General features: G+C 43.6%; 1 long non-coding RNA gene across 1 annotated transcript; it reads left to right on the forward strand.

The window, feature by feature from the left end:
* The first annotated feature begins 74 nt into the window (after positions 1 to 74).
* On the forward strand, positions 75 to 7,637 carry LOC138354217 (uncharacterized). Its single transcript, XR_011223475.1, has 3 exons — positions 75 to 237; positions 5,682 to 5,968; positions 7,585 to 7,637. It is a non-coding gene; the product is annotated as an uncharacterized lncRNA (long non-coding RNA).
* The last annotated feature ends 9,988 nt before the right edge of the window (positions 7,638 to 17,625 follow it).

A 17,625-nucleotide genomic window follows, 5' to 3' on the forward strand; every position in this document is an offset into this window, starting at 1 on the left:
CGGGAGTATTTTCGTCCTCCAGGATATACTCGACGGTGATTGGCTGCGCCCACCCCGGGGCGGCAGACACAATCACATTGTGCTGACGGAACCCCCTGTAACCTCCCGCTTGATTTTTTTGACCTGTATCTACTTACCGGCAATAATGGGAGGATTCGGCTAAATCTTCTCATCCCTTATATACCCCGGAAATCTAAAGTCGCTTCTACCTCTACCCTGGAAGACGTCAGATTCGAGGTGAGCCACTTTTAGTGCTTTACATCTTATGCTCACACCTAAGAGGGTAGCAATAGCTTTAAGATATTCTATCCCCTTGAGATGTATTTTCTTGTCTCAGTAAACATATTTGAACTTGCTCACACCTGGTGGAGCCGCCATGGTTAGTGTGGCAGCCCACAACACATAACTGGAGTTAGAAATAGCCTCGTTTTATAAGGAAATATGACCCAAAACAATCTCAAACCTAAACTCTCTTAATTGCAAAGTTTTTGTGCAATATTTGAGCGCAAGACGGGCATACAACTTGTATTTTATTCTTAGATACACCGATTATATTGCGTAATTGCTTCGTTTCAATGATTAAAAGTAATTCTTGATATAGTCACGAGTCTTAGAGGTTCTTGAACTAAAAAGAAATAGTAATTACTATGTGACAATTCTATTTGTTGAATTAAGACTGTTTTGACCGATATTAATTGTAATCCAATTAAGCTTTACATGATTAGAATGTTGTGAGAAAACTTACTAAGAGAGGCATAATAGTTAATATTTCTTATATATATTGAGCGAATTTCATGGTAGATGTACTTGAAATTAACTTAATATTGTCGGATTTTGGGGGTTGCATCCTGGGAAGGGTCAGTAATTGGACCTTGGATGGTGACCTTCATATAAGCCTAACATGTATATATATATATATATATATATATATATATATGTCGTACCTAGTAGCCAGAACTCACTTCTCAGCCTACTATTCAAGGCCCGATTTGCCTAATAAGCCAAGTTTTCCTGAATTAATATATTTTCTCTATTTTTTTTCTTATGAAATGATAAAGCTACCCATTTCATTATGTATGAGGTCAATTGTTTTTTATTGGAGATAAAATTAAAGTAGATATATGACCGAACCTAACCAAACCTACCTAACCTAACCTAACCTATCTCTATAGGTTAGGTTAGGTTAGGTAGCCGAAAAAGTTAGGTTAGGTTAGGTTAGTTAGGTTAGATAGTCGAAAAACAATTAATTCATGAAAACTTGGCTTATTAGGCAAATCGGGCCATGCATAGTAGGCTGAGAAGTGAGTTCTGGCTACTAGGTACGACATATATATATATATATATATATATATATATACACTGTCTGCCTGTCCCCAGACACAATGCGTAATCATTATTATTGAATGAATGGATCTACATGCAATTTTTGCCAATATTCAGCTGTAATTATTACATCTGTAATAATTCAGTAAAATTATATTTGATATTATTGTGTTGTTGACACAGCTAATTTGAACACACGTATATACGAGTCTATATATGAATTATACGAGTGTAATGAGCTGAGTGAAACACGCTATCGACTGATATTCTTGAGAATGGATCAATTTTAATTCTTCAAACGTACACAAGTTTATTTAATGTTGTAAAACAGTCGTAAAGGATAAGGAAACAGCACCATTTTATCATTTGATAACAAATCTACTGCATGTAATTGAGAAAACGTAATTTCGTTATTAGAAGACTATTCTTTTCTTGAATAAGATATTGAATTTTAAATCGTCGTTCAAAGAGTGTTTAAAATAGATAACATTCGCGCTTAGAATATATTCTCAAAACAAGTTTCCTTTCAAGTGATATATCGATATTAACGCTAGTGAAGAAGTCTTACTAATATTACTATAATATATATACACAGCTATAAAAAATATTAGGATTTACCTGAGTTATATAATGAAATGTTTATGAAATTAAATATATATAAAAATTTGGCTCGCCTCTCTTGGTGAATACATCATTCTACACCTACTAAGGTTCTATCATTAAAATTCGGTATTGATATTATATTCTATGATATAACGTACCTAACCTTGCCAAAATTTGCCCAAATACTCCCATAAATCCGTTCATATCCCAGATAGATAAAAATATTTTCCTACCTTGTTATTGGGATGGAGAATTGAAGGTGATTACATATCATTGTAGTTGGAAAAGCCACATTTTATAGGGAAATATGACTTAAAACAAGCCAAAGCCTAAACTAACCAAATTGCAAGGTTTTGTGCAATATCTGAAATGTGAGCGAAATGTGAACGAAATATGAGATAAATCACATTCAATACACAAATAATAAGGAAGACAATGGGACTCTTTCATTACAAATAGTCTTCTAGGCACTAGGCTTGTACCCTTGTATTTTGTTTTTTGAAATCTATCGACTTTTGCGTAATTATTACGCTTTAATATGAATAGAAATTAATTCATCCTTGTATATTCACGAGCCTTAGAGGCTCGGGTTTTGGAATACTAAAACATAATTGCCCTTACCAGGTAACAATTATAGTTAACTTAGACGTATTTAATCGATGAAGTTCGTTGTCAAATGAGTTATTACTCTGCTTGATCCATATAAAACTAACAAAATAGTGCTAAATCAATCAATCTGCAAGCTATTTTCCCCAAATATTCAGCTGCAATCCAATTATTATTTGAATAGAATTTGGTACTATTTAATTTAGACAAACCGGAAAAGGTTTTGTATTTATATTGATAATAAAACCTATCCTAACCACCCTAAGCCTAATACACTTTATCCGAGGCCCTAATATCGTAAATATATGTACCATACTAATACTAAATATATTTAATTTTTTCCGGACTTATAAAGTGTTAATACAGTAGTAGCAAATTTGACTGGAAATGGGGAGAGTAGGAGTGAGGGTGGAGACAGAAGGAGAATGGGTGAGAGAAGAGTGAGAAAGGTAGAGAAGGCGGGAGTTGGGGGGATAGCAGAAATGAGGAGGGATAGGGGATGAGAGAGGGGAGGGAGGGGTAAAGGGACCCTATCTAGTATATAAACACCAAATGGGACGGTTAGTGTTTTAACCATCTTAGAAGAGCTTTAAAAGTCCCTGAATCTTGCAGTAACCACCCTGAAGCCATCAACACTACCACTCCTTTGGTCAAAAAAGGTGTCCAGCAGCTGGAGACCCTCAAAAAAGATGTCCAGCAGCTGGAGACCCCTCAAAAAAGGTGTCCAGCAGCTGGAGAACCTTCAAAAAAGGTGTCCAGCAGCTGGAGACCCTCGTAAATACTGTCAAGCAGTATCCTCCCCCCGCGATAGTAGCCACATAGTAAGGACTGACGATTAATTTGTGAGCTCAGCACACAGTATCTCCTCTCACGACCAAAGACCACATTCACTCCCAAAAAATCTACCACTTACGGGCTATTCATGCCCGTGCCACCTCTTGGGTGGCTTTATTGTCATCACTCGGCTATTGTTGACCCAGGTGCAGTTAGTATTGACCCAGGAGCAGGTGTTGACCCAGGGGCAGGTGTTGACCCAGGGGGGGGGGGGCTGGAGGAAACATGTACACACCAGGAGAGCCAGGGAGACAGATGTGACCTGAGGGTGACAGGTGTGTGTGTGTGCTGCACAAATGTAATATTTATAATGTTTTTATATTATGTTTTCTCTTTTTTTTATGTCTGGTTAGTAAACCTTTTTTTACGTTGTTTTTTGTGTACTGTTTTTTTGTTTGTTTGCTCTCGTGATTGTTGCACAGCTTCTTCGTCTGCCATTCGGGAGAGAAAATGAGAGGTCAGTGTTCGCAGCCTGAGGTGTGAACCACCACGGACCGCACATGCCGGGTTTCCAACTACTGAAACTAGAAATTATTAACAATAACCAGGCTAAAAGAAACAGAGAAAGGGAGAGAGAAAGTGTAACAGAGAGAGAAAGAAAGAGAGAGAGAGAGAGAGAGAGAGAGAGAGAGAGAGAGAGAGAGAGAGAGAGAGAGAGAGAGAGAGAGAGAGAGAGAGAGAGAGAGAGAGACAGAGAGAGAGAGACAGAGACAGGGAGACAGAGAGAGAGACAGAGAGAGAGAAAGAATTTGTGACACAAACCTTTCTGCCACTCACTCACAGGATGGGTATGGAGCTCCATTCATTGCCACTCACAGGATGGGTATGGGGCTCTATCCATTGCCACTCACAGGATGGGTATGGGGCTCTATCCATTGCCACTCACAGGATGGGCATGGGGCTCCATCCATTGCCACTCACAGGATGAGCATGGGCTCCATCCATTGCCACTCACAGGATGAGCATGGGGCTCCATCCATTGCCACTCACAGGATGAGCATGGGGCTCCATCCATTGCCACTCACAGGATGGGCATGGAGCTCCATCCATTGCCACTCACAAGATGGGTATGGAGCTCCATCCATTTCCCCTCACAGGATAAATATACACAAAACAAATGAACTAATCTAAGACAAAACAGGACTGAAGGGAAGGAAGGTGGTCCACCTGTCTGATAATCATACGATCGGTAAGTCTCTTGACATTGTGAAGGGGGAAGGACGAAATTTAAATATGAAGTTAAAATCGTGTAGTAGATCAGGCTCGAAACATAGACAGAGAGCATGATAGCTTCTCCCTTCTCATGAAGGTGTCTGGTAATCCCCCTAGCTTGCAGATGTTGCGCGCGCGACGCTGCTAAAGGTGTGTTTGTGGGGACAAGAGGCAGGAAAACACCCTTTGAGTGCTTCTTTGGTATTAAGTCACCTATTGTCCATTGTCTTGTCTGGTCACTCCCTGGAAAGAGAGAGAGGACACCCTCTTGGCGTCCCCCAGGGTGTCTTGAGGACATTAATCACAAAGGGTTTCTGCGACACTTTGTGAAGAGGAGGGTTGACCTTGGAGCGCCCCTGAGCTGCGCTTCAGGTCTGCGGGGAAAAACGTGTGGCTGGGATATGTATGTACGTATATATATATTATATAATAACTAGGAAGGGAGTACCACCTCTGGCTGGAAGAAGGGGACCCTTAGCCTCGGAGGAAACCATACATAACGCATTAGAGGGAATGTTTAGGTCCCCTCCAATACAGTTTCTGTGTGCTTTTCTCCTACCATCCCCCTTACTTTTGTGCATTTTTCGTGCTTTATTATACACTAATTATGCTTTACTGTATATAATATAATATATTACACATGCACGGCTGCTGGGGGGTTAGTCGTTTTGTGCGTATATTCACGGCTAGTGACGGCTACCCCCTGGCTAGGAGACTAATGTTGACACAGCCTCAACCTTCACTAGGAAGACAACGTCAGAGTAACCTCACCTCTACTCTAGGAGGAACAATATCTGTAATAAAATAACATATTTTCCTTTTTTGAAGCTAAAATATTAAATACAATAGTTACCTCTACGACTGGTTTTCTATGTAACACTTGTGCGAGAATGTTAGAAAACGGAATTGATCAGATTTAATGTAATACAAATGAATGAACGGAAATACTTTAAAGAACACAAGTGTTAGATGATGAAATATTGTGCATATATAGTAGACAAGTTCTTTGTTGTTGTTGTTTATGGATGTTTGATGTTGCTGTCATGTTGCATATGTTACTTATTTTAATGTTTAGATTTAGATTTAGATTTTTTTCTGTTCAGGTAAAGGTACACGGTTAACAACCAGGTATCCGTTCACTACTGAGTGAACAGAGGCTACAGTTAAGGTACCCATTCACTACTGAGTGAACAGAGGCTACAGTTAAGAATTGGCGCCAAGTAAATCCTCCCCGGCCAGGATACGAACCCAGGGCCAAAGCGCCAGCGAGTGTTTTACCACTGCGCCGCGGGAACTGCCGTGTTTTGAATACATCCACAAGGGCCATGACCTCGAACCTGCGTCCGAGAGCATCCCAGACGCTGCCTTAATCGACTGAGCTACGGACATGGTTAGTGTTTTGTTTTCTTAATGTGACACCACTAACTTATTGAAATGTAGAGGTGCCATGATACTACAAGTGTGTGTGTGTGTGTGTGTGTGTGTGTGTGTGTGTATGAGAAAGAGAGGAGAACTTCTTCGCTCAACAGGTTAATACACGGGAGATCAGGTCAACTGATCACAGGAAGACTCTGGCACACAGTTGGCTACAGGCTCGTCCTCTACCTTATATGAGTGTTACCTAATGTTGTTAATGAATAAAGGCTATTCTTACTGATACATTCAACAGGCTCATGAAATAAATGGACCTCTAGGAGTAGGTTTAAACTTAACTGAGGCAGGATCACAGCTCTTGCTTGCAGTTTCACCAGGTTCCTTATATAATAAGTGATGGTTTCAAAGTACATTCTCATAACATAAATGAGTTTCTAGACGCAGGCTTCAGATGAGCTGAAGTAGGATAACAACTCTTGCTTGCAGTTTCACCAGGTTCCTTAGATGATATGTGATAGTTTCAAAGTACATTCTCATAACATAAATGAGTTTCTAGAAGCAGGCTCCAGATGACCCAAAGTAGGATAACAACTCTTGCTTGCAGTTTCATTAGGTACGTCATCTAACAACCCTTATGAACCCTAGCCTTAGTATATAAAAACAGCAACAACAGTGTGTGTGTTGAGGGCTGGCGGGCGCGCGGGCAGTGTGAGTGTAAACACAGTTGCCTTGGCCGTGAGGTCCACGGGCGCCATCTTGCCTCACGACCAGTAATATACAGTCAGAATACAGGGAGTGGGGAGGGGGGTGATGGGGGGCGGTGGGGAGCCGTACAGTTAAAGAGGAGAAAGCGCTAAGCCAGGTTGACTATTCCCTAAGAAGGAATATAGGGACAAGGAGCTGAGATATGGGGATAAGGAGCTGGGATATGAGGACAAGCAGCTGGAATATGAGGACGGAGGGAAGTAACGATGCCCAACCATTTGGACCATCGGGGATCGAACGCTGACCTGCCAAAAGAGACTTGAGAGGTTTAATGTTAGGTCAGAGGTTAAGGTGTAGTGTCAGGTCTGGTATGGTGATAAGGTTTAAGATACATATTTACTATTAAGTGAACATAGGAGTCAGCCAGATTCACGAAGCAGTTACGCAAGCACTTACGAACCTGTCCATCTTTTCTCAATCTTTGGCGCCTTTGTTTACAATTATTAAACAGTTAACGAACCTCGAAGCACCAGGAGGCTGTTTATAACAATAACAACAGTTGATTGGCAAGTTTTCATGCTTGTAAACTGTTTAATAAATGTAACCAAAGCCGTCAAAGATTGAGGAAAGATGTACACGTTCATAAGTGCTTGCGTAACCGCTTCGTGAAACCGGATCCAGGTCACGAAAACGTACACAAACGTCTCTGTTATCCACAGGAAATAAACCCGAGACCATTTAGCTGTGAACTAACTACACTGACCATTGTGGGTAGTAGCCCTCCTAAATTTCACCTGGCTGTACCCCATTGTTACAGGTTCTGACGCTTTCCGACAGTTTCAGAATTCTGTTCATATTCAACTACTTAACCCACATTGATACCTCGATCTTATCCCTTCCCTCCTGTGACCTGCGTCTCTCTTGCAGGTTCAGATTAAGGCTCTCAGTGTGTCTTCAAAGGAAAGGTTCCCCGAGGTCAGGTATCTGCCTTGTCAACCTTTTTCCGTACTTGATCTAGAGAGTGTATGTACATTCTGTAGTAGAGAGGTGTGGACTGGTGATCGTCGTGTCTACCTGAGGGCCTCACCAGTGCTAGAGATAACCAGAGGCTATCTCTAGAGGCTAGAGGCTAGAGGCTAAAGGCTATCTCTAGAGGCTAGAGGCTATCTGTAGAGGCTATCTCTAGAGGCTAGAGGCTATCTGTAGAGGCTATCTCTAGAGGCTAGAGGCTATCTGTAGAGGCTAGAGGCTAGAGGCTAGAGGCTATCTGTAGAGGCTAGAGGCTATCTGTAGAGGCTAGAGGCTAGAAGCTAGAGGCTATCTCTAGAGGCTAGAGGCTTTTTCTAGAGGCTAGAGGTTATCTCTAGAGGCTAGAGGGTATTCGAGCTTCACTTTGGTTTAGTGTTGGGTGAGTGCGTATCAACCTGTGCAGGTTATTAAGGCCACCACAAGTGCTAGTAACCAACTACCATGAATACTTTATAGTCGTCGACACTCCCAAGTGTATACACATTGAGGGAAGCACGCCAAAACACTTAAGATAAACATTCTCTTGTTTATCTGCTTAAATTTTACTTTGCCCTTGGAGGCTAAGAAAATAAGAGACAGAGAGAGAGACAGTATCGTCACCTTGGTGGAGAGAGATCATGGGGACCTCAGAGAACTGGTCATAGCTAACTTGATCCAGATATACTCTCTCTCTCTCTCTCTCTCTCTCTCTCTCTCTCTCTCTCTCTCTCTCTCTCTCTCTCTCTCTCTCTCTCTCTCTCTCTCTCTCTCTCTCTCTCTCTCTCTCTCTCACACACACACAGTTTGTACGTTCTTCCTTCTCTTTCCCTCCCTTTCTCCTCCTGCTGCTAATAATACTTTTTCATCTCGTCCTGTAACACCATTGCTTTTTTCTACTCGCCATTCCTCTCTGAGTTTACAGTTGCCCGGTTTCTTCTCCTCTGTGTCGATGTTGTAATTAAATTTCTATGGTTTCCCCACAACACGAAGACCAAAGAAAACGGAGATTCAAACAAACACTCTTTCATCTGAATAATAATTTATTCATTAATTCAATAATAACTCATGTAATATTCGTTGTGTATATGTATGTACCTGCGTATGTGGGTATGTGTTTCCCCCATTATTTGGGGACAAGAAGCCTGTTAAGCTTAACGAGGTCCCCCCCTATGCCGGTGGAACTATCCGAGGACCCCCATAGAAGGCGATGAGTCACAATAACGTGGCTAAAGTATGTTGACTAGACCACACACTAGAAGGTGAAGGGACGACGACGTTTCGGTCCGTCATTCTCAATCGACTTGAGAATGGTCCAGGACGGACCGAAACGTCGTCGTCCCTTCACCTTCTAGTGTGTGGTCTGGTCAACCCCCATAGAAGAAATGCAAGGGTTCGGCGGGACTAACGCCATCTATTGGTTTGTGCTCTAACAGAATAACACGGGAGACATCTCCCGTCACGCAGGGTGCAGTCGCACCTTCACAGATCTCTAGCATTTGAAATTGAAATTGAAATAAGTTTATTGAGGTAAAATACACACAAAGGGATGAGGTAGCTCAAGCTATTCTCGCCCCGTTCAGTACATCGTGTTAATACATACATAGACACACATCACAAACAATAAACATATTACCAAACATTCTGAGAGATAAACATATACATTTCCTATCTCCAGTATCAGCTCTTGATGCTGGTAATGGCTCAAAAGGGCCATCACTTACGGGCTATTCATGCCCGTGCCACCTTTTGGGTGGCTTAATCTTCATCAATCAATCAACAGAATGATTCATTTATGAGTGTGGGTTAGCTAAATGTCTCCTGCTATCGTTTACTTGCAGTTTTAACAGAGAATAACAGTGCAGAACTTGTGATATATGAATGTTTGTATATGTCTCACCGGTTACTACTGTCAGTTTGCCTACCTCGATCTCTGGTAGGGGTCCACAGGTGGGAACGTGGTTGTTGGTACCTCATCCACTTGGACTGGATGAAGAAGATTAAGCCACCCAAAAGGTGGTACGGGCATGAATAGCCCGTAAGTGGTGGCCCTTTTGAGTATCAATAGATGATACTGGAGATCTGTGGAGGTGCGGCTGCACCCTGCGTGACGGGAGATGTCTCCCGTGCTTGGACTGGTTGGTAAAGCGACGTATATGCTTCTCACAGGGATGGTGTTCTATCCCCCTGATGGTCCAAGTGCTTGGGAATCGTTCCTTTTATGTCTGTCCCCATTATCCCAGCTCCTTGTCCTCCTATCCCTTCCAAGTGTGGCATAGTCAAACTGTCTGTCACCAGACAGAACAAAAGGACGATTGTGAAGCTTTGATAAATAATTTAACATTTGGTATCATAAGAAAACTAAGTAATTAATCATTTCATTAGAGTACTGACAGTCGAAAGGCGAGGCATGAGAGCTGAAGCTCGACTCTACTACACATCTAGGTGTGCACCAGTTGTGTTCCACCTGCACGACAGGGGCCACAGGGGCCACAGGGGCCACAGGAGAGCCACAGAGACCACGACACCCTAGACACCTCACTTCGAGGGTATCAGGTTTGGGATGCGTGTCTTGAGGTCAGGAAGGCTTGTCATGCCTTAAGACAGATGCAAGGATGACGCACACATGCGTGACGCAAATCAAGAGCCCAATGAGCTCCTGCTTCCAGTAATTCCTAACAATATTTCTCCCTGAATTGCCCATAATAATTTACGAGTGACTGTGTATTATGTCTTGGCCCACGAGGCCCCATCAAAGTATTGTTGACATATTAGAGAGCATTTAGCGTGATCCGTAGCGGGGCTCGAAGCCAGGCTATGGGGCTAGGGTGAAGGGCAAGGAAGGGTGAGGGGGTAAGAAGTGTGAAGAATGCCTCAAGGGTGACACAGTACGAGGGAGAAGCGCTTGTCGTGGTGACGGTTGTGGCCGACCTTAGCATGTGGCGCTGAGGTCGCGCGTCTCAAGGTTTCTCTGCCTTCCAATGTGCTTTACTGAAGGGGGGGGGGGAGACGGGAGGGGGACAGGGAAGGACAGAAGGAGGGATGGGAGAGAGGTGAAAGAGGATAGGTAAGTGATGGAAAAGGTTATATATATATACGAGCAGTAAGGATGATGAGAGTGGTGGTGATTGTGAGGGGGCGGATGATGATTGTGAGGGTTGGAAAGAGTGATAAGAGAGGGGATGATTGTGAGACTGATGATTGTGAGTGGTGAGGATTGTGAGGGATCGTAAGGATTGTGAGGGTGGGTAGAGTAATTAGCATTGTGAGGATGGTGAGAGTGGAGAAGATTATGAGAGTTGTGAGGATTGTGAAGGTGATGAAAGTGGTGAGTCAGTATAGTTTCTGACGCTACAGAGTCAGTATAGTTTCAGACACTATAAAATCAGTATAATCAGATACATAAGTAGATTAAACAGTTGGAGAATACGAAGAACTTTATGTAGATTAAGAAGTGTGAGGAAGAACTTGATAAAGAGCTAGACAAATAGAGAATAAAAATAGAACAGGAGGGGGGAGGAGAAATAGCAGCAGATGTCTGAGAAGTAGATATAGACATATGAGAAACAGAGAAATAAGTGAGAGAAGTAGAGGTAGACGTTTGAGAAGTAGATATAGACATATGAGAAACAGAGAAATAAGTGAGAGAAGTAGAGGTAGACGTTTGAGAAGTAGAGGTAGAACCTGAGGAACACGAGCCAGGAACATATAGGTGATGGGGTCCATTTATATAACCGGTCTTTACGCAACTGGCAGATTAGAAGCTGGAGGGGGGGGGGAGGGAGAGAAGGAGAGGGATGGAGGAGGGGGAGAGGGTGTGGGTAGGGGAAGGGGGTGGAAGATAGGATGGAGAGCGGAGGAGAAAAGGCAGAGAAGGGTGAAGAAAGGTGATAAATCCGACATATATAATTCCTAGATGAAATACTGACCAGAAACCCTCCCTCCCCTGAAGAAATAATAATAATAGTATAAAATAAAGACTCCTAATACAATAAAATCACATCTGTAGACATCTATATATGTTGAAATACGCGTGAAGAACATCACACAGCTTTCTGATAAAGGAGAAGAGGCTTAGCTTAGGTGCCAACATCGTGTCAGCAAGGCGGACAGCCCTGCGACAGCCCTGCGACAGCCCTGCGACAGCCCTGCGACAGCCCTGCGACAGCCCTGCGACAGCCCCGCTTGCTATAGCACAACTTACTTTCCCATTTCCAAAACATTTCCCTTCGCTAGTACATCTCTTATCTTTTTTTCCTTCCCTTCCTCCCCACCATGAGTAAAAAGGATGGAGAGGCATCTTATCTTGAGGTTATCTTGAGAGGATTTCGGGGCTTTAGTGTCCCCGCGGCCCGGTCCTCGACCAGGCCTCCACCATAGGTGAAGGGAAAGTTTAGAAATGGGAAATATAATGTAAATAATGATAGCAGGTGGGCTGTCCGCCTTGCTGACACGATATAGTGTATGTTGTTGTTGTTGTTGTTGTTAAAGATTCGCTACCTGGAACAAAGTTCCAAGTAGCACGGGCTATGGTGAGCCCGTAGTGCCTTGAAACTGTGTGAGTAATGATTAGCAGGTGGTGGTCCGGTCTTTTACCGCTCCTTGTTACCCCATATAGTGTGTCCCCTTACCCATTGGGAGGGGTAAGAGGGGATGTAGGGGGTATGGGACCAGGGGGGGTGGTGGGGATGGGGCTAATGGGAAGGGTTAGTAGGAAGGTGGGACAGGTTAATGGGTGTATGGGGGGAAGGGGAGGTTGTGAGGAGTGTCAGTACTGATTGATAAGGATTAAGCCACCCAAAAGGTGGCACGGGCATGAATAGCCCGTAAGTGGAGGCCCTTTTGAGCCATTACCAGTATCAAGAGCTGATACTGGAGATCTGTGGAGGTGGGACTGCACCCTGCGTGACGGGAGATGTCTCCCGGACCAAGTGGTGACCAGATGGTGTGTCAATACTATGGCCCAACTGCTGTCATACCTCTCACTGTATTTCCCACTTCTATACTTCCCTTCACCTATGCCTCGCCTTCCTCTTTCTTCCTCCCCCCCCAAAAAAAAATACTGTTGTCTGAACCCTGGCTGATGTGTTCAGCCTTAATTACTATAGTTAGGTTATTATTATTATAGTTTGCAGTCCCCGTGGCGCAGTGGGAGAACACTCACCCGGGGCTTCGCGAAAGCTTTGGCCTGGGTTCGTATCCTGGCCGGGGGAGGATTGACCGGGTGCCAATCCTTAACTGTAGCCTCTGTTCACCCAGCAGTGAATGGGTACCTGGTTGTTAACCGATTTGGCGGGTCGTATTCCAGGGAAAAAATAGGATTAAGGACTTGCCCAAAAGGCTCTGCGTGCTAGTGGCTGTACAAGAACGTAACAGCTATTATATAAATAAATACAATAAAAGTTACCTGTTTCACTCTACAACAATGGCTCATTGAATCTCATAGCGTTCCTGACTTTTGTTATCAGTCTACACCTGAAAAAAAATTATTGTATACAACAATGATCACAAAAATAATGATCCAAGTATGCCGAAAAAACACACGTGAAAAAATAGAGAATGCTTAACGCGTTTTCGGCTAATTCGCCTTCATCAGAGCAAAGTAGAATGAAGTACAATGAAAATTATAGTATATTGCCCAGTGAATTATGGAACTTTTGATTAGGGAGCCGGTCGGCCGAGCGGACAGTACGCTGGACTTGTAATCCTGTTGTCCTGGGTTCGATACCAGGCACCGACGAGAAACAATGGGCAGAGTTTCTTTCACCCTATGCCCCTGTTACCTAGCAGTAAAATAGGTACCTGGGTGTTAGTCAGCTGTCACGGGCTGCTTCCTGGGGGTGGAGGCCTGGTCGAGGACCGGGCCGCGGGGACACTAAAAAGCCCCGAAATCATCTCAAGATAACCTCAAGATAACCTACTGAGTACTGAGTCTTACATGGGTATGTCGAGGAAGGAATTACTTTATAGTTGGCCAACCACGGCGGCCACGTGTGTGTGTGTGTGTGTGTGTGTGTGTGTGTGTGTGTGTGTGTGTGTGTGTGTGTGTGTGTGTGTGTGTGTGTGTGTGTGTGTGTGTGTGTGTGTGTGTGTGTGTGTGTGTGTGTGTGTTGGGCAAGGTGGAGATCAAGTTCAAGTATGTTTATTGAGACAAGAAAGAAATACATCTCAAAGGAATAGAGTATCTTAGGCTATTTCTACCCCCCCAAAGGTGGAGATGTCATCCAGGTGGAGGTTGACAAAGGCATCAATCATCGTCAACTCTTCGACACAGATTCACATGCTCTGGGGATCTGTTTACATCCTTGGCTCCGCCCATGTATTGTCTCCTATTGGTCAGGATGATATTAGACTCCACCCCCTCTCTGCTGACATTGGCTACCAAAGCCCGCCGCGTAACGTTATGCCCCGCCCACTCCCTTGTTTCAGGGTTATGTAAGGCCTGCTATGTAACCAAACTATGTAACTCTACATATAGTTCGGGGTAACTGCGCAAATGACCATCTACATGAGTGTTAATGCAACAAATGATGCACGAGATGATAATACTGTTTCAAAATACATTAGTTTCGCTGTTGCTAAAAGGGGTTTGAAAGGTATGTTGCCTTGCTATATTGCGTAACAGCCTACTGTGTTGTACCTAGGCGAGATCTCCCAGATAACTTCCTGCTGTTGCCTATTGGGTCACTTGCAATCCCTGCAAGTGACGTTCGTTCTTGCACGATGCTTCAGGCGTTGTTACATAATGAAATTACATAAGATTACATTTTGATGATGACCAGACCACATACTAGAAGTTGAAGGGACGACGACGTTTCGGTCTGTCCTGGACCATTCTCAAGTCGATTCAATCGACTTGAGAATGGTCCAGGACGGACCGAAACGTCGTCGTCCCTTCACCTTCTAGTGTGTGGTCTGGTCAACATACTTCAGCCACGTTATTGTGACTCATCGCCTGCATTACATTTTGATGTTTAGTTCCATTTAATTTTCTTTTCGTATTGATCATTTGCGTTATGTAGTTAAATTACTCCCCATTCTCTTGATTGTTGGAGTTACCATGTAAGACAGTATCACTCAAGATTAGTAGGATCTCGGATGTCTGGATCATATCCCCAGCTTGGGACTAAGTGATTAAGGAACCGGCTTTACAGTCCTCTACCTGTTATATGTCTCCATTATTCATTTCTTTACCTCGTTATTCACTGATTGAAGGCGAAACGTAATGGACAATTTCAGTCTACTTTCTTCTTGGTGATTTTTCAGAACCTTGTGTTCATCACTATGTTCTTTGGTCAATATTTTCCGTTCATGTTCAGCGGCCAGATTCACGAAAGCACTTACGCAAGCACTTACGAACCGTACATTTTTCTCAATCTTTGGCGGCTTTGTTTACAATTAGTAAACAGTTAATGAGCTCCGAAGCACCAGGAGGCTGTTTATAACAATAACAACAGTTGAATTGGAAGTTTTCATGCTTGTAAACTGTTTAATAAATGTAACCAAAGCCGTCAAAGATTGAGGAAAGATGTACACGTTCGTAAGTACTTACGTAAGTGCTTTCGTGAATCTGGCCGCTGTTCTGTATGTTCAGACGCCCGTTTGTACTGCTTGTTCCCTCTTAAGTGTGTATCGTTGTTGTTGTTGTTTAAGATTCGCTACTTGGAACAAAAAGTTCCAGGTAGCACGGGCTATGGTGAGCCCGAAGTAGTGTGTATCTTGAGGGTATCACCCCGCGTACCCTGGCCGCCATGTTTGTCTTCCACCAACCAGCGGGCGCATTCAGCGGACCCACTGACCAGTTCCCGCGCACTCTGTGGACCCACTGACCAGTTCGCGCACACTGTGGACCCACTGACCAGTTCGCGCACACTGTGGACCCACTGACCAGTTCGCGCACACTGTGGACCCACTGACCAGTTCGCGCACACTGTGGACCCACTGACCAGTTCGCGCACACTGTGGACCCACTGACCAGTTCGCGCACTCAACGGACGAAGGTTATGGATGGATTAGGTTGCATATTAGGTTCCAGGGATTGTAACTGGATTATCATGTAAACTATTATAAACTAATTCTCAGTTTATATAAACTAATTTATAGTTTATATAAACGCCTATCAGCATTTATATACCCCTAAGGCGATAAAAGTTACCAATGAAATATATTAATCTCACGCACATTAACTGTGTCTGGTTAACTGGTCTGAACTGGTCAGAACTGGTCAGAACTGGTCAGAACTGGTCTGAACTGGTCAGAACTGGTCAGAACTGGTCTGAACTGGTCAGAACTGGTCTGAACAGGTCAGAACTGGTCTGAATTGGTCAGAACTGGTCTGAACTGGTCAGAACTGGTCTGAACTGGTCAGAACTGGTCTGAACTGGTCAGAACTGGTCTGAACTGGTCAGAACTGGTCTGAACTGGTCAGAACTGGTCATCGAACTGGTCATCATCGTTCAAGACTGTTTAATCTGTCAACGCTAACTCCTAAATTTTCTACTTGCTTTTGGTGAAAATTTGAATACAAGCGATTTATTCACTCTTTTAAAATAGCCGCGCATTCCCAGAGTGATAAAAACTTTTTTTTTGCGTTGTGTGCATCTGTTTATATATCAAAGGCTGTTTATATGTTTATATATCGGGTCCCGTGGACTCGAACGAGCGATAATGTTTGCAGCCTTGATCCTTGTCAACCTTGCTATCACGGCCGCCTTAATAACCTCGTAACACATTCTGTTCTATTTTATTGGTCTTTAGACTCACTTGTAGTGTGTGTCGCGTCGCGTGGGTGACATTCTTAGGTCGCGTGGGTGACATTCTTAGGTCGCGTGGGTGACATTCTTAGGTCGAATGGGTGACATTCTCAGATCGTGTGGATGAATGGTACGCAGAATCCTGAAATAAAGAAGAAAGATCTAGACACAAGAATATTCCCCAATGAAAAAATCCGTAGGAGCTGTGATGAGGGTTCGAACCCATGCGGAAGGTGTTCCCCACGCACACACACACACCCCAGTCAACCAAGCCACGACATGATTTTCTCTCATTTTCTCTTCACGTTAGTGTGATTACTCTCTGTGTAATATTCCCACTGTTTACATCAGAGGCACCGGTGTCTATGTTGGCTTCAGATACGACCACAAATAAGCCTTCAGAAAGACTTAAAAAAGGCTTCAAAAACGACGATAAAACAGCCTTCAGAAATGATGATAAAGAAGCCTTGAAAACACCATAAAAGGCCTTTACCTTGAACCTCGACCTAAACAAAATACCCCAAAAGGTTCCGAAGGTTCGTGGGGAGACTGAGGCAAAAATCTAATACCTAAGGAACTAGACCTTTGCAACAGGAACTGCTGAGAAGGAGGAAGAGTTAACACACAGAGATCACACTAACGTGATGCATCACATGAACAAATCCATAATGGCCGTGACGAGGATTCGAACCTGCGTCCGGGAGCATCCCAGACAGCATCTCAGTCGATTAAGGCAGTGTCTGGGATGCTCCCGGACGCAGGTTCGAATCCTCGTCACGGCCCTTGTGGATTTGTTCAGAAAGAGTTAAGACAAACTCAACATTTAGTTTAAAAAAATAATGTTATCAGAAACACGAGAGGAAGTAAAGGTATTCGACGAGCGATAGCTGGAAAGGCGGGGCTTAGGAGCTAAGGGTCAACCCTGCAAGTACATCTAGATGAGGGTCGACAGGAGTAGGCTTACATACTCTTGTCACCTGACATTAAGTGTAACTTTAGTAATACTATACTTAACCTTTAGCTCAACCTTGTGTTAAGTCAACCAAGACTATTCTCCCCCCCCACTCTCTCTCCACTAGTGGCTCTCTCCCCTAGTGGCTCTCTCCCCTAGTGGCTCTCTACCCCTAGTGGCTCTCTACCCCTAGTGGCTCTCTCCCCTAGTGGCTCTCTACCCCTAGTGGCTCTCTCCCCTAGTGGCTCTCTACCCCTA

This window comes from Procambarus clarkii, chromosome 62, assembly GCF_040958095.1.
Source record: "Procambarus clarkii isolate CNS0578487 chromosome 62, FALCON_Pclarkii_2.0, whole genome shotgun sequence".
NCBI classification, from domain to species: domain Eukaryota; kingdom Metazoa; phylum Arthropoda; class Malacostraca; order Decapoda; family Cambaridae; genus Procambarus; species Procambarus clarkii.